The sequence below is a fragment of the Myxine glutinosa genome, chromosome 1, assembly GCF_964187855.1.
Source record: "Myxine glutinosa chromosome 1, kmMyxGlut1.1, whole genome shotgun sequence".
Taxonomy (NCBI): Eukaryota; Metazoa; Chordata; class Myxini; order Myxiniformes; family Myxinidae; genus Myxine; species Myxine glutinosa.
Window position 1 is genome coordinate 415,136,830 of NC_136261.1, and position 18,216 is coordinate 415,155,045.

Sequence of the window (18,216 nt, forward strand, 5' to 3'; positions counted from 1 at the left end):
TGAGTAGGGGGGGGGGGTGGGGGGGGTGTTTCCTTGCGTGTCGGGGGGCGCTGGTATTTAGGTCATAGGACTGTTGGGCGTAATACCCTACCCAGCGCTGACCGGCCGTGACATCATACCCCCAGGACCACGTCGGTCAGTCATAGATGAGGGGATTAATCCCCCCTTGATAAGGGGGAAAGAGGCCGACGTTGGGTTCCGTAACAATTGGTGTCAGGAGTGTCGGATTTGGACCCGAAGTGCGCTTAACGCGCTCAAATTACGAGTGGCCAAAATTTTAGGTTATATCCAAATTTGAAATCGCGCCATGGATGATCAAGGCGGCCGGATGCCGGTGGGGGAATTAGAAGAGGGGTTAGAAGCGACCCAGGACCCCCAGGGAAATGTATATATGGAGGAGAGAAATGAGGATGCGGTTGAGGGGGTATCAGGTGCGCAAGATGGCGCCCTCGAGCACGTGGTTGCAGAGGCACAAAATGGCGGCGCTGCGGCAGCCGAGCCCACGGCACTGGTGAAATCGGACCTCTTCGTGGCGCAGATGATGGGGTATATGGCAAAAATGGCTGAAAAATCCAGCAGAGAAATGGAACAAATGATGGAAAGAATGGGGGAGTGATTAGCAAGTAAAATAGACACCCAAAAGGAAGAAACAAGGGCTCAGGGTAAGCGATTGGGGGGCCAAATGGGAGCAATGAGGGATGAAGCAAGGGGTACCAGTGAACGGCTAGAAGGCAAATTGGAGGGACTCGGAGGCAAATTGGAGGGACTCGGAGGCAAATTTGAGGGATTCAGAAGCAGATTAGGGGACAAACTGGGGGGCATAGTTGGCCAAGCCAAATAAATTAATGAGGAGTTGGTGAGGGACAGAGTCGCATATGAAGTAAGGGAAGCGGAGAGGGACAGAGACCGCAGGTTGGGCGAGCAGGTCCCAAGGGTGCATGATGAGGTAAAGCGGGGTGAGAAGCACGGGTTGAGCGAGGTGGAGAAAAGCACAGGTAAAATGACGGGTATAGAGATCGCGACCCGTGGTTTGGGGAAACCGACGACCACTGAGGTAGAAGAGGGAATTCTAATACAGCCGTGGTGGTGAATGAACGTCGTGGTGAATAAAGAAAAAGCAATAGTTGAAATTGGGATTGAAGAGACGACAGAGGTAGCCCAGGAATCGGAGGGAGAGATGGATTGTGCACAAAGTCTAAGTTCACATCCTGATGCCGTACTTGCTAATCCTTATAAAGATTTGCAGGTGCGCGTGGAGAAGAGGCTCCCCCAGGTGAGTCGTGCTGTATGTTGTGCAGGGAGATTTTGCAGGAGGATGTTTGGCGCAGAAATAATTGTCGCGCGATTGGGATCGATATGGCACCCGGGCATTGGTGGAGGGTCCGTGGGGCGCTGTGTGAGTGGAAATGCACGAATCTGAGGAAAAAGTGTGTGTCGGCAAGTGGGTGTGTTATAAAATGTGGCAGTAAAACCGAGTGTGAGCGGGAATGCACGACGGAGTGTACGTGCGAGGGTGAGAGTGACCCAGAGAGTGAGTTGGTGGAGGAGCGGGTGTGAGAAAGCACACCTGGGTTAGTGGTGGCGCGTGTGCGGGAGGGCACATCGGAGCGCGTGAGTGGGTGGATGCAAGAGTACACGCCCATGGTGAGTGTTACGGAGGACGTAACGGAGGAGAGGTGTGGAACGAGGTGTGCGAACGGCGAGTGTGCGCGAGAGGTGTGGTGTGTAACAGGGAGTGCGGTGGTAGAATGGACGGAGTGTGTGGAATGTACGGGTGGCGTTGCAACGCCGGGTTTGGTGAGTGTGAAACGGGTCGCGTATGCGAGTGAAGCATCGACGTTGACCGGGGTAGCGGTTAGGGCGACGGTTAGCTGATGCGAGCACTCGGTGCGTGGCGCGCTTTGTTGGATATGAAGCTTCGTGCGGATCGCGCTTTGTTCGATGCAAAGCTTCGCGCGGATTGCGCTTTGTTGGATGTGCAGCTCGGCGCGGATCGGTGTTGCGTCGCTCCTGTTCGGGGCGTCGTGCACGGTTCGGGCCGGGCCTTGCACTGAATGGTCGGAGCCGCGTCAGGGCGGTGATCGGCGCGATTCCGGGGGAGGGGAGCTGGGTCGGACATCGCCCCCTGGCGGGGACGGGGTTCGGACCGGGCGAGCCTCGGTCATCGGGCCGAAGACCGCAAGGTGCCGCGCCGAGATGGTGCGTGGAATCTCGGCCCGAGCATGCCTCCTCCCCCCAGAATCGTGAATGCCGGATGGACCCAACCTGCAGGCAACGAACCACCCGCATTCATTGCTCGACTTGGCGAAGCCAAGTTCTGAGCATGTAAAGACGCACCGAGGCTCAAGTTTAATGGACATTTGGTAAGGATAGGGAATTAGTGGATGAAAAAAAATTGATAGTGGAAGATACCCGATGTGGACGGATGGCAAATCCACCATCCCTCACATTCGGGGGCAAAGGAGCACGTTTTTTTTTTTTTTCTTTTTTTTTTTTGTATACAAGATCGAGGCTCGTGAAAGAGCGAACATTAATCACACAGAAAGACAAACAGACACATAAAACAAATAACATCGGGAGCGGTAGACAAGATGGGGAGAGAGGGGGAAGGACACAAACACAACATTTGAGAGCAGGGACCGAGAGACATGGAGACATCGAGAGATCTGTGGGAGGGAGAGGGCTTTGGGGGGGAGGCATGTGAAGGGGGGGGGAGGCATGTGAAGGGGGGGGGGGGGGTGGGAGAGGTATAAACATATGGACACTGCCAGGATTTCCAGGAAAGAAGTTGGAATTTCAAACAAGGTGGATCTGGGGTGAATTAGTGGGGGTAGAAAAGATCAAGGTTATGGATGGGGGAAGATAAGAGATGGTGGTGAACAGCTGTTTTAAAGACCTGGAGGGAGGAGAGGGATTGAAGGGAGTGTGGTAGTTTGTTCCACAGGCGGGAGAAAAGAGGAATGAAAGAGTGAAGGTGAGCAGAGAGCCGAGATTTCGGCAGTTTAACCATCAGAGGGTTGCTGGCAGATCTTGTGCGACCTGTAGGAATATTTGGGGGACAGAGCACAGAGAGAGCTGGGGGAGCAAGGCCGGAGAGGAGTCGGTAGAAGACAGAAAGGCCACCTACCTGCCTGCGGTGAGTGAGTGAAAGGCCCTCAGAGATAGCTTCATCGCGGGAGATTCCAATGATTTTGAAAGCTTTGGATTCAACAGCGTGAAGCCGAGCCAGGTGTGAGGCAGGAGCACCAGCCCATAGGGGAGAACAGTATTCCATTGAGCTGCGGATGAAAGCCTTGTATGTGGTGAGGAGCTCAGGTGTGCCGAGGAAGGACTTCGCACGACGGAGGATGCCCAGTCGGCGACTGGCTTTGGAGGCCAGCTTGGAAATGTGGTTTTCCCAAGAAAGATCATGGCAGATAGTGAGACCCAAAAGCTTGAGTGACAGAACTTCTTGGAGAGGATTGTTGAGAAAGTAGATGGGAGGGTTGTCCAGTCGATCTTTTCGGAGAGACATAGTAAGAGAGTGAGATTTGTCAGGATTGAAAGACATGTTCCACTTGTTTGACCAGTCTGTGATTTTGTCCAGGTCTTCAGAGAGTGAGGAGGCTGCAGACTGCCGTTCTGAGGGAAGAGGAATGGAGCGGCAGAGAGTGGAGTCATCAGCAAAGAGATAGAGAGGTTTTTCCAGAGAGTCGGAGAGATCATTGATAAAGACCAGAAAAAGCACAGGGCCCAGCACACTGCCTCAAGGAACTCCAGCCTGGACAGGAAGGGGAGATGAGAGAAATCCATTCAGGGCCACACATTATGGGGTTTGGGTTTTATGGCAGTGTAAGCTCGCCAAAGGAAGGGTTAGTATAAAGTGTGTAGGGATCTAGAGAAGATTGACCATAGGTAACGGTAGAGGTAAGTAGCGACTTTGGACAGGTAGTGGGGACATAGAGAGGGTAGTTGGATTATAACACGAGGGAGCGCAATAGTTTAAAGGGGCGACTGGGAAGCGCAAGTTTCAGAGGGGAGTAGTTAGATCAGATGATGCCGTGTGTTTGAGAATTGAAAGTGTATGAAGCAGCGTATGAGGAATAATTGTGATTGTGAGTTGTATTGAGCGTGGAGGTGTATGTAGCAGTGTATGAGTGAGTGAGTGGTTGTGTGTTGTGTTGAACAAATGGTCCTGGAGGAAGGAGGGTGCAGGAAGCACCAGGTGTGATTGCACAGGTGTGCAAATGAACAGGTGTATGGAGCATGGTTGTGTGGAATAAATGGCATGGAATATATGGAGGATGGAATGGATGGTGTGGAGTGAGTATGGTGGAAACTGTGGAGTGGAGTGGATGGTGCGAAGGTGTGAATGGGGGAAAAGTGGACCCCTATCACGAATACCCGGGGAGGGTAGTTTAAGAGTTACGTAGAGGGAGTAGGTAAATTGTGGTTGGATATTGGCATCGGTGGTGCGGGTGGAAGAATGCTGTTTGGATGGGTGCATTGGTGTTATGGAAAAGACTGGGCGTGTGGCCTGTTAAAGGGATAGTTGATTGAGCGCTCCGCCACTGGTAGTCTGTCGGCCAGGTGAGGCCGCAGGTGGGCTCTGGGAGCCGTTAGAGTTCAGCGGGGCCTGAGGATCCAGGAGAAGGACCCGGGTAGCCCAATGCCAGAGAGGGCATCAGAGGGGTGAGAGAGCCAGGAGGGGCCTTCCCTGATTTAGGGTAGGGTGAGGAGCTAGGTAAGCTCGGGTGGCAACTTCAGTGGTGGAGGTGCACAGGTAAGTAGACCTGTTAGGGGAGCCACACGACCCAGTCTGGAAATTGTGCAAAGGCACAAGGAGTTGAATCGGGGGAGAGACCCCAAATTGATGAAGCACCACAGTTTGGTCAATGGTAATTGGTTTTTAGAACCGCATAGAGTAAGATGGCCAATGGATTGGCAGGGAAAGACCCCGGGTAGTGTAAAGTGTATTAATGTCATTTAGAAGGTAGATAGGATTGGAATCTCCTCGCACCATTTACATCCACTCACCTGAGGTGACAGAACTCCACACCATGCCATGGTTTGTTGGTTTTATTATTTTAGTGCAAATGTTTTGGATTGTGGGACGCATCATGACATGGGTGTTACATTGTGCTTTGTTGTTCCATCTCTTCCTACTTATGAGGAATTGATGAGGAATTTGGGTGATGGCAAATTTGGTTAGTGGGATTGTTTTGACGAATTTGGTATTCGGAAATATGGGGAAGACAAGACAGTAGTGACGGATTTGTAATGTGTAAATTGTTGTAAATATGGGGTAAGGGCAAGGGTAGAGTAGGTAACAAGGGGGGGGATGGGGGGTGACGTACGGTAGGGACGAGCTTTTCTCCGCTCAGTCTCCAGACGCACCTCATCTTGCATTGCCTTTATTAATGTGTACCCTTGCGCCCTTACCCCTCACTCACCTGTCTTCTGTTCCCCTGTCTCCCACCCGAGGACTGTGCTCTCTGGGCACTGAGAGGAGCGTGCGGGGGGCCGTGTCTGTGAGCCCGAAACTCCCGCATCCAGCATTCTTGCATTGATGCACCACCTATGGACCGCCGTTCTGCGGCCAAGCACCACTTTATGGACCCCACGTTTTGGGGCCTGGCACCTCTGCTGGGGACCGGCCATGGTGGCCAGGAAATCTCACTTGCGGCCCAGGGTAAAGGTGGCACTTATGCCAAAAAGGCGGACCACCCTTAGTTGGCCCCTGTGGCCCTAAATAAAAAGTGGACGCGTTGGTGCCCTTTTATTTCCAAATAGGCCGTAAGTAGAGAAAACATCAGGAAGAACATCGGCCCAGCAGAGAAGAGGAAGACCACCACCAGTTGTTGTTGTTTTTTTTTGTGTTATTATTATGAACTGGTGACTGTTGCACCGAATGGTGCTTTTGGTGCTTTTGGTGATTGGTGCTTTGGTGTATTGGTGCTGGTGCATCGACGCAATGCATGCTGTCTCCTCCCCTCCCAACAGGAATTTCTTTTTGTTTCCCTGAAAGAAAAATCACAGGTCCTGGGTTGCGTTTTGTAAATAGTCAAAATAATGTTACTGTAAATAATGCTCCCCCACCGTTCATGTTTAGTTTGAAAATAATTCTGCAATTCAGTTAGCTGTGGGTGTGAAACTGTTAGATAGGGTGCAATGCAGCAGGGGGACATACTTATTTGTGTTTTAAAATTGTCGCACTCAGGGTCAGGTTAATTGTAGAGGGAATTACACCTACGTGCCACACTAAGCTAAATTTTTATAGGCCTGGGACGTGCCTGTAGGAAGGAGGGTACAGTGTAACGGATTTGAGAATCCTGCAATTGTTGTAAAGATCACCCTTTGTAAATGTCATGATCATTATAAATACCTCCATAATTGTAAAGGTCAAAGGTCGTCCCCTTAATTAATTCATCGCATACTCCTAGCCAATCTTAAGCCCTTCTAAGTAGTTATCTCTTTATTCTATGTGAGTTTAAGGCTCTGTTGGCCATTAATTGACACTCCATTGCACCGAATCAAATAAGAATAGCTCCCCTTCAATAATTACATTTCCCAGCCAAACTCTCCCCCTCTGGGTAAAGCAGCTTCACAAGCGTGGGGTGCGCGCCCTCTCATTTCGCTGCAAATAGTGAATATGTGCTCCGTGCTCTGTTTGAACAGGAGGGGCCGGGTCGCCGGGAAGAGGCAAGCCCAGGTCGCGCCACGAGGGGTGGGGCTGTTCAGCCCCATGCCCAAATAAGGGAACAAGCCCATAGCTCGCCATGAGGGGCGCGCCGTTCGGCGCCATGTCCAAATAAGGAGACATGCCCGTGGCATTGCCATATAAGGTCACGAAACAGAGCATGGGGGGAGGGCGGTACCGAAACCGACGAGGGGGTGTCACACCCGCGCTTGGGTTATGAGAGAGGCGTAACGCATAAGAGAGAGATGAGCAAGCGAGGACGGACTGAAAGAGATTCTGTGGGGAGGTGAGCTTGCGGTTCTGCTGGGAGAGACGCTGTTTTACAACAGCCCAGTAGCGTTAAGCCCTGACGTGCTGTTTTTGGAGCAACCTTGCTGTGGGAACCAGTTTGCGGTGGCATCGCTGGCCGTCGTTTCCAGCCCGACGTCCCGTGCGGGATCAAGCTCCAGCTGAACCTTCCTCTTCTTCCAGCCATTCGTGCCATTCATCCCTCCAGCCAATCCTATCATCATTCCCCGCGTGAGTCTGCTTGTCGTCCGTCTTTTGTGTCTTGTCCCTGGGTATAAGTAAGACTGAATAGATAAGTTAATATTGCACTGTGTCTGCTTTTCCTTCTGTCTTTATTTTCGTATCTTTCCTTCTGCCTTGGTTATTTTGGTCTTGTAAATAATTAGTAATAAATCCCTGTTCTTCCTACTTTGTCTTCTTCTTCACAATCGGTCACTTTAGAGGTTTCCAGATTGAGTGTACGTGGCACGATTCGGCCAACACATATGAATCGGGTTTAGCCCCTTTGATAAAGGGGGGGGGGGGGTGTTTCCTTGTGTGTCGGGAGGCGCTGGTATTTAGGTCATAGGACGGTTGGGCCTAATACCCTACCAAGCGCTGACCGGCCATGACGTCATACCCCCAGGACCACGTCAGTCATAGACGAGGGGATTAATCCCCCCTCGATAAGGGGGAAAGAGGCCGACGTTGGGTTCCATAACAATATATATATATAAATATATATATATATATATATATATATATATATATATATATATGTATATATGTATATATATACAGACTTGGCATTTAATATGGAATATTTTTTTTGTGGGGGTGAACTTACTTTTCAAGATGACTTAGAACCAAAAGTTCATTGGAATTATGTTGAAATTATTCTAGATTTTGTTAATGTGACCTTTAAAAGAAACAAAAACCACATTTGACATTTCGAAACAAATAAATTGATCCTTGAAAGTGATGTTAACTGATATCGAACTCAATTCATGGACAGTACTGTGTTAAACTTCTGTACGTTTTCCAGAAGTATCTCTTTATTTTGCACATTAGCCAAAAATTTTTTTAACAAAAACAAAAGTTAAATTACGCCTGGGATTACCGACAGTAAAATTACAGTTCAGTACTTCATGTAACCCCCACGAGCATTCAGGAGAGCACGTACACGTTGAGGCATGCTGTTCACGAGATTTGCCAAGGTTTGGACAGGAATCGCTTGCCATGCAGTGACAATAGCCTGCTGCAATTCACGCACAGTGGCAGGCTGCTGTTCCAAGTGGTTGATTTGATGCGTTAATTCTGCCCACAGGTTCTCTATCGGATTCATAGCCGGGGACATGGCAAGCCACTCTATATGCTCTACACCACGGTCAGCAAGAAAGTGTTGGATCATGCGAGCACGATGAGGCTGTGCATTGTCATCTTGGAAGACAAAGTTTCCTCGAAAGGCTGCACGAGCAAATGGAAGCAATGTTTCTTCCAGAATGGCCCTGTACTTGAACTGGTTCAGGTTTCCATTCAGAACAACAAGGTCAGTTTTGCCCCCTGCATGAACAGCAGCCCAAACGGTCACCCCACCACCTCCAGCTTGGACTCTTGGCACTATACAATCTTTGTTGTAGGCTTCATGCACTTGTCTGCGCACTCGGACGCAGCCATCTTGATGATAGACCAGAAATCTAGACTCGTCACTGAAGATCACATGATTCCAGTGTCCTGGCTGCCATTGACGGTGCTCTCTGGCCCACTACAATCGGCGCTGGCAGTGTTGTCTGGTCAGGCGTGGCTTTCTCAGGGGATGCCTGGCACGATAGCCTGCTTAAACCAGTCGTTGGTTGACTAGCCTTCTGGATACAGGCACATTTGTCAGTTGCTGCCACTCAGCCCTAAGCCGATTAGCTGACTTGGTACGGCCATTGCAGACTAACCGGTGCAGCTGGTGATCATCCCTCCTTGTGGTTCTGCGGTGACGTCCTGGCCTCGGTATTGGAGTAGGGACACCCCTCTGAGCATTTCGTTTCAGGATCTTTGACACCTGACCTTGAGTGATGCCATACTGCCGAGCAATAGCACGCTCTTTCATGCTGTAATTTCGTAAAGCCACCACTCCATGACAAACAGCATTGTCCAGTTGACGGACCATCTCCAGAGGAAGTGGCAATAACTTTTGGAGACGTGCAGCAGTTGTTTTCCACTAATACAGAACGCAACAACCCTTGTATACCCGACTGTGAAGCCAATCGTCAAATGCACCTGTCCGTACATTTTGCCACGCCACCTGTGATATAATCCTGTTGTTGACTTCTTGCTGCGACAGACAATCAGTGACATGGTTCTTTTAACAAATAAATCACCAAAGTGTAAAAGAAACTCACCAGATTGATATACCGAGTTGAGAAAGTAAACCCAAGTCAAGAAAAAAAAAATATTCCATATTAAATGCCAAGTCTGTATATGTATATATATATATATATATATATATATATATATATATATATATATATATATATATATATATATATATATATTGTTGCGGTTTTCAGAACCCTTCACTAGTAAATTTTTGTAAATGTTCCCTTATAAATAATCCCCTGTAAATATTCCCATTTTTGGTGTAAAAGGTCAAAGGTCGCACCCTAGTTAGGCCACGAGCAACACATAGCAAACCATAGGCCTCTTCTTTAGTTATTTCATTAGTATGGGTTTCAGGTAAGGATCTGTTTCCAATAGTTGAATCTGCGTTGTATTAATCAAATAACCTAGGCCCCTTCAATTATCCCCAATCTCTCTCTCTCCAAAGTGCCAGTAGCCGTATTGCCGTCGTCACTGCCTTTTGGTTTGTTCCTGCCCACCGCCATTACACACGCAGTCAGAGTGGAAGAAAAAGGGAGGAGCGGCCAGGAACATAGGCGTGGCCCCATCAACGCGTCACGAGGGGAGGTACCAATGAACCCTCGTGACCAATCCGGGCCGAGGCGTGTTCACTGGTAGGCGGAGCAAAGTGGATGCAGCTTGATACGCGAGGCTTGTGATAAAAGCGCGAGCATGAAGCCCTTTCACGCAAATGCGGGGGAGAGAGCAGATGATCAAGAGAGGAGAGAAGATCGGCAGATGATCGGCAAACTTGAGCGAACAGCACAGAGGCGGCGAACGATAAGAACCTTGTGTGGAGGATCGCTTGGGACGATCGTGTGATATGAACTGCCGTGATTTTGAGAGCATTCGGCACGCTATACGTACGGAGATCCCCCGCCCCTCGCATTTGTAAGGTCCGGTCGCGCGCCAACAACACCAGCTGCCTGCCATTCTTCGCGGCGGACCCGGAGCCTGGAACCATCTGCTTGGACCCTTCTCTTCCTTCCCACCACCACCACCCCATTCGTGTAAGTGTGTTTGTATTGTCATGGGCGTGTTATACAAGAGTGTATAAGCTTGCCCTATGTCCTTTTTTTCATCTTCTTGTAAATTCCCTTCTTTCGTTTCCTCTTTTAGATAGTTAATAAATCATATTTGTTCTTCCTTCACCCTTCTCATTCTTTGGCTTCCTCTCGTCCGATTGTCTTTGTCTTTTCCCCATTGAGTACATGTGGCACGTTTTGGCCAACCGCTTTAAATCTGGTTTAGTCCTTTTGTTAGCGGCTCGGATCGTGGATTGCTAAACTGCTCGGCAATTACCATCACATCTGCGGTTCGAGCAGGGACTCATCTCCCTGCTTTGCGGAGAGATTGGTGAAGGTATTTGGGAAACCATTGACCAATCACCCTGGCCAATCTCATCCCGCAAAGGAGCGGGATAGTTCCAGGACCGGAGACGGCCAGCTTAACAAGACAAGGGGATTAACCCCCCCTTGCTAACGGGAGTGCCGTACTTCAAGATCCGCAACAATTGGTGTCGGAGAGTGGGATTGGACCCGAACCAAATTTTAATCCATCTTAAAAATTTGGTCAAAATTACGGGCGGCCGAAATTTAGTATTTATCAACCAAATTTATATCATGCCATGGATGGTCAAGGCGATTGTATGCCGGTGGGGGAGATAGAAGAGGGGTTAGAGTCAACCCAGGACCCCAGGGAGGCAGTGGGAGTAATGGAAGAGGGGGTTGAAGAAGGTGTAACAGTGGGGGTTGCAGGCGCACAAGATTGCGGCACCTCACACGTGGTCACGGCAGCACAGAATGGCGGCGCCGCGCACAAGGCCGCGGCAGCCGAGCCCGCGATACCAGGGGACTTGCAATCATTTATGGCTGAAATGTTGGCATGGATGGTAAGGAGGAATCAAAAACTGGATGCAATGGGGGAGCGATTAGGAAGCAAATTGGAGGGACTCGGAAGCAAATTGGAGGGCATAAATGGCCAAGCCCGATAAATTAATGAGGGGCTAGCGAGGGACAAAGCCCGGTATGAAGCAAGGGAGTGTGGAAGGGAGGTTAACTGCAGGTTGGGCGGGAGAGGCGCATTTGTGCACGACGAGGTAGCGCGACTCAAGGAGCGCGGGAGAAGCGGGTTGGAGCAAGACGCGGGTAACTGGACGGGTATAGAGATCGCGAACCGGGGTATGGGAAAGCCGGCGACCGCCGAAGTAGAAAAGGAAATTTTATTAGAGGCAGCGGTCGTCGAGGGAAAAGACATTGAAATTAAAGAAAAAAGAAATCTAACTGAACAAATAGTAGTGGAAATTGGAATTGGAGAGACCGCAGATGTAGAAAAGCACTCGTGGCAGGGAGAAATGGATAATGTGCAAAGTCCGTGCCCGCATCATGATGCCGTGCTTGTTAATCCTTATAAAGATTTGCAGGTGCGGTTGGAGCGAGGAAGAAGAAGTGCCCAGGTGAGTCGGGCTGTGTATGGGGCGAAGAGATTTTTCAGGAAAGTGTTTGGTGCAAAAAGAATTTTTGCGCCCTTGGGATGCAAGTGTAACCCGGGTGCTCGTAAAAGGTCCGTGGTGTGCTGTGTGAATAGCAATGGTGCGCGTGTGAGAAAAAGGTGTGTGAAGGTGAACGGCACACGTGTACGAATGGCGTTGGAGCGTGAGTGTGTTACCAAGAGCGAGGGAGAGTGCACGACAGAGTATGGAAGTGAAACCTCGTGTGAGCGAGAATGCACGTCGGAGTGTATGTGTGATGAGAGTGACACGGAGAGTGAGATGGATGGAGAGAGTGTGCGAGAACGCACACCTGAGTTGGTTGTGGCGTGTGTGTGGGAGGGCACATCGGAGCGCGTGAGTGGGTATGTGCAGAGGTGCACACCCGGGAGCGTTACGGAGGACGTAACGGAGGAGAGGTGTGGAACGGAGTGTGTGATGATAGAGTGTGCGAGGAGAATGGATGCATGAGTGGAATGTGTGGGTTGTACGAAAGGCGTTGGCGCGCAAGAATTTGTGAGTATGGGGAGAGTCTCGTGTGGATGTGAGCATGCGAGTAAGGCATCGACGTTAACCGTGTTAGCGTCTAGCCCAGGGTTGGGGAACCTTTTTCCTGTCAAGGGCCATTTCGATTTTTAGAACATCCTTCGAGGGCCATGCTAAATTATTGAATACATATATCGGACTCACCTAATGCGGTGGCTGGAACTGTTTCTCTTTGGCGAGGCGTTTGGTGTCAGGTGGTAGTGATGTTGATGCTACTCACAGCTGGTTTTGCAGGTTTGGGTCAGTCAGTCTTGAGCGGAACCGAGTCTTTGCAAGAGTCAGTTTTGAAAAGAACTGCTCACAGCTGTAGGTCGTCCCAAACAGTGATGCAAACTTCAGTGCATGTCTCCTCAGAATGGGAAAATCCTCAGCACATACATACAGTTTGTAGAACTCGAGCAAAGGGAGGTTGTTGTACCTAGCTTTGAGCTCGTCATTGCTTTGCAGCTCAATGATTTCGTGTTGTAGGTTGTCAGGCACATCAGCTGGTTCCACATTAAACGGCGTGGCAAATATGTTCAGTTCCCTTTGTTTACTTTTCATGTCCTGGAACCTCTCTCCAAATGCCTAGAGGAGTTTTGCACACTCAGCAGCATATTCAGATGTCACAGCAGGCTTTTGTTCTTGCAGAGTGGGAAAGTGGATAGTGTTTCCCCTTTCCAGTTGCACTTGCCACAGCTTTAGTTTAGCTTCAAATGATTTCACATGTGATTGCAGAGAGCTGAGAAGCTGGTTGGGACCTTGGAGCTTGACGTTCAGCTCTGACAGGTACTTGGTAATGTCCACCACGAAGCCCAAATCACACAGCCACTTGCTATCACCGAGTTCCATGACAGGTTTCCCCTTCATCTCCATGAACTGTTTCACTTCTTCTCTCAGTGAGTAAAACCGTGTGAGCATATTTCCACGACTCAGCCACCGCACCTCACAGTGGTAAACCAGATCTCCGTACTCTGACTCTAGTTCACTCAGTAGCTCCTTGAACTGGCGGCTGTTCAGCGCTCTGCTTTTGATGATGTTTATGGTGGAAACAACAGTTGTCATCACATTGTTAAGCTTCAGGGACTGTGCACACAAATTCTCTTGGTGTATGATACAGTGGCATACAACTAACTCACTTGGATCGAGACTGAGACGACTCATTTCTTTTTTGAACAATGCAGTCAATCCCTTTTGCGCAGCAACCATGGCTGGGGCTCCATCCGTGGCCAGGCCACTTAACTTGTCAAACTGCAGTTCGAATTTGTTCATAGCCAAAACAACTTGCTCAAACAAATCCTCACCTTTGGTGGTGCCATGCATGGCTTGCAAAGACAGCAACCCCTCCCTCGTATCAAACTCAGCTGTAATCCCCCGCACAAAAATGGCTAGTTGGGCGGTGTTTGTTATGTCCGTTGTCTCATCGCAGGCCAGAGAGAAAAACTGGAAATCTCTTGCGGTGTCCTTCAGTGTTTTCTCAATATCTTGTGCCATGTCAGTAATCCGATCTGAGACAGTTCTTCGAGACAAACTGACACTTTGGAACAATTTTACTTTGTCCGGAGCGAGCAGCTCCGCAGCGGCAACAAGGCACTCCTTCACAAATTCTCCTTCTGAATGCGGCATCAGCTTCTTAGCGATTAGCTCACTCACCACAAAACTAGCATGCGTAGTGTTGTCTCGGTCAGATTGTGGTCTTATGAAGACTGCTTGTTGAGCACCAAAACTCCGCCGAAGAACGTTAACTTTATCCAAGTGCATTTGTCCTTTCAACTCGTCCAGTTTAGCATGTTTCGAGCTGTAATGACGCTCGAGGTTGGCCTTTCTCATCACCGAGAGCGCTTCCTGACAAACTAGGCATACTGGCTTGCCTTTTACTTCCACAAAGAAATAATCGTTTGCCCATTTCTCTTGGAAAGTGTGACATTCCGCATCTACCTTTCTTTTCTTGTTAGTCGCCATGTTTGCATATACTGAATGAAATGATGACATGAGATCACGCGATCACTTGACTGTCCGGAAGGTCGCATATCGCAGTTACGACTGTCCAGAAGGTCGCATATCGCAGTTACGATTAATCGCAAATTAGTTTTAATTTGATAGCAATTATTCTGTTAGCGCCAACATATTTTGCCAACGTCAAATAAATGAATAAGTTCTCAAATGTGCCGTCCGAGGCAGCGTCTGCTCGCCACGCTCGGCATTCGTTGACTGTTACAACACGTGAAAGCTCACTCCTCTCTGATTGGTTGAATCGTTTTTGGCCATAACTTGGTTACCCTTTGTCCGATTAATTTAAAACCTTGAAAAGGAGAGACTACTGGAATTATAGATAGATGAATTGCCTCGCGGGCCAGATCAAACGGTCTCGCGGGCCGGATCAAACGGTCTCGCGGGCCGTATATGGCCCGGAGGCCGGAGGTTCCCCACCCCAGCTCTAGCCCGACATACACCCGATGCGAGCCCTCGGTCCGTGCCGGGTGGTGTGGGTTGTGGGAGCCGGCGGGGATCGGTGTCACGTCGCTCCTGTTCGGAGCGTCGTGCACGATTCGGGCTGGGCCCCGCCCTGCACGGTCGAGTCCGCACTTTGCCAGGCAAAGCGGGTGGCCCGGTTCGAGAGGAAGGAGGAGGGGTCGGAACGGCGCCCTTGTGGTGGCGGCGTTCCACCCGGGCAAGGCTGGGCCATCGCGCATGGGAGTGAAAGGCCCCACGTAGGGATGGTGCCTTGAGCCTTGGCCCAAGCAAACCTCCTCCCCTGAACCGAATGCCGGACAGACCCAACCCGCAGTAGACCAAACCACCCATATGCATTGCGTGGCTTTGCGAAGCTGAGCTTTGAAAATGCATGGACGTACCGAGGAGGCTCAGATATAGCAGACTATGATGATGATAGTGTAATTGTTTGGAATTGGTAGGGAATTGGCTTGAAATTACTAGTGATTCGAAATTGGGAATAGTGATGATTGGAAATTGATACCCTGTGTCGGGGGGTGGTATCTCTACCATCCCTCACACGATGGGGGCAAAGGAGCAATAGGATTTATGGGGTATGGCTGTGAGAACTAGCCCGGGAGGGTTAGGTTATTGTTAGGATTTAAAGATGACCATAGGTAACTGTAGAGTTAAGTAGCGACATGTACCTGTAGAGGGGACTTAGAATAGCGTAGATGGATGTTATCGACGAGGGAGCGCTTAGTATAAGGGAAGACGGGGAGCGCGAGTTTCAGAAGGGAGTAGTTAGATCAGATGATGCAGTTTGTGTGCAGGAAGTGATTGAGCAGAGTATTGTGAAAGGTGTGATTGTGCGTTGTATTGAATGAATGCGCCTGGAGGGAAGGAGGGTGCAAGTGCCACCAGGTGTGCAGGTGCCACCAGGTGTGCAAGTGACACCATGTGTGTGGGCACATGTGTGCAATTGCCACCAGGTGTGTACGTGAAGTACGGAGGTATGGGGAATGGTTATAGGGAATGAATGGAGCATGGAGAATGGTTGTGTGGAATAGATGGTATGGAATACATGGAGTATGGAATGGATGGTGTGGAGTGAGTAGTGTGGAATAAGTGGAGTGGAGTGGTTGGTGCGAAATGAGTGGATGGGGAAGATGGACCCCTTCACGAGTACCCGGGGAGGGTAGTTTAAAAGTAGGTAGAGGGAGTAGGTAAATTGTGGTTGGATATTGGCATCTGTGGTGCGAGTAGTTGCACGGAAGTGTTGTGTTGGGTGCATTAGTGGAGTCAATTGGCTGGGCGTGTGGCCTGTTAGTAAGTGTGATTGGTTGAGCACTCCGCCACTGTTAGTATGTCGGCCAGGCGAGGCCGCAGGTAGGCTTTGGGAGCCAGTAGAGTTGTTCAATGGGGCCTGAGGATCCGGAGGACAGACCCGGGTAGCCGGATGCCAGAGAGGGTGGTAGGGGGTGAGAGCACCAGAGGGCCTTCCCCAGATAGGTTAGGGTAAGGAGCAGGTAAGCTCGGGAGACAACTGCAGTGGTGGAGGTGTGCAGGTGAGCGGACCTGCTGGGAGCGCCACACGACCTAGCCCAGAAATTGTGCGAGGGCACAGGGAGTACAATCGGGGGAGTGAGACCCCAAATTGGTGAGCACCACAGTTTGGTCAATGGGACTTCGGTTCTTAGAACCACATAGTGTAAGATGGCCAATGGTTTGGCAGGGAAAGACCCTGGGTAGAGTAAGTGTGTTAAAGTAATTTGGAGTATAGTTACGATTGGAATCTCTTTACACCATCTACATCAACTCACCAAGGTGACAAGACTCCACACCATGTGATTTTTTTTGCAAGTGTCTGGTACGTAATACGCATCATGACGTGGTGGTGACATTGTGCTTGTTATTCCATCTCTTCCTCCTCAGGAGGGATTGGTGATAAATTGATTGATGGCAAATTTGGTTGGAGGGATTGTTGATGAATTTGGAATTAGGGGAGATATGGGGAAGACAAGACGTAGCGACGAATTTGTAAATTGTGTAAATATGGGGTAAGGGCAAGGGTAGATTAGGTGACAGGTGGGGGGACGTACGGTCGGGACGAGCCTTCTCGGCTCGCTCTCCTGCGCACCTCACCTCTGCATTACCTTGTGATGATGTGTACCCTTGCACCCTTGCACCCCGCTAACCCTGCTTTGTCGTCCTTCCCCACTCATGGACCGTGGTCTTTGTGTGCTGAGGGGAAAGTGTGTAGGTGCTCGCAGTTGTGTGCCCGCACCCTCGCTGCTGCCTGCCTGGACAGGTACAACAATTATGGACTGCACGTTGTTGTCGCTGAGCACCACCATATGGACCACAGGTCTGTGGCCGAGCACCACATTTATGGACCCCACGTATTGGGGCCTGGCATCGCTGCTGGGAATCTTGCTTGCGGACCACGGTCACGGTGGCACCTAAGCCATGCAGGTGGACCACCTTAGTTGGCCCCTGCTGGCCATAATTAAAAAGCGTACGCATTTTGTGCCTTCTTTTTATTACCAAATAGGCAGCAAGCAAGAAGTCGCACAGAAACATCGGCAAAGAAGAGAAGACGTCATCGGCTGAGCATCGTTGCTTATTATTTGAAATGTGATGACTGTGCACTGGATGGTGCTGACTGTGCATTTTGGTGCTTTGGTGCTTTTGGTGCTTATTGGTGCTGGTGGTATTGGTGCAGTGCAGTGTATGCCTTTCCTCTTCTCAAAACATCTTCTTTTGTTTCCCAAAAGACAGGTCCTGTGTTCGCGTTGTAAATACCAACTAGTGTCTTTGTAAATAATGCTCCCCACTGTCCATGTGTAGTTTGAAGACAACTCTGTGATTCCGTCATCCTGTGGGCATGAATCTGTTAGATAGAATGCAACGCAGCAGGCGGGACATATATAGTTGTTTTAAAAATGTCGCACTCAGGGTGAAGTTAATAGTACAGGGTTACCACACCTGAGTGTCACATGAAGTTAGAGTTATTTCGGGCCGGGACGGCCCTGGAGGTAATGAGGGTGCCGTGTTGTGGTTTTGAGAACCCTTCACTTGTAAATTTTTGTAAATGTTCCCTTATAAATAATCCCCTGTAAATATTCCCATTTTTGGTGTAAAAGGTCAAAGGTCACACCCTAGTTAGGCCACGAGCAACATGTAGCAAACCATAGGCTTCTTCTTTAGTTATTTCATTAGTATGTGTTTCAGGTAAGGATCTGTTTCCAATAGTTGAATCTGCGTTGTATTAATCAAATAACCTAGGCCCCTTCAATTATCCCCAATCTCTCTCTCTCTCTCCAAAATGCCAGTAGCCGTATTGCCGTCGTCACTGCCTTTTGGTTTGTTCCTGCCCACCGCCATTATGCACGCGGTCAGTGTGGGAGAAAAGGGGAGGAGCGGCCAGGAA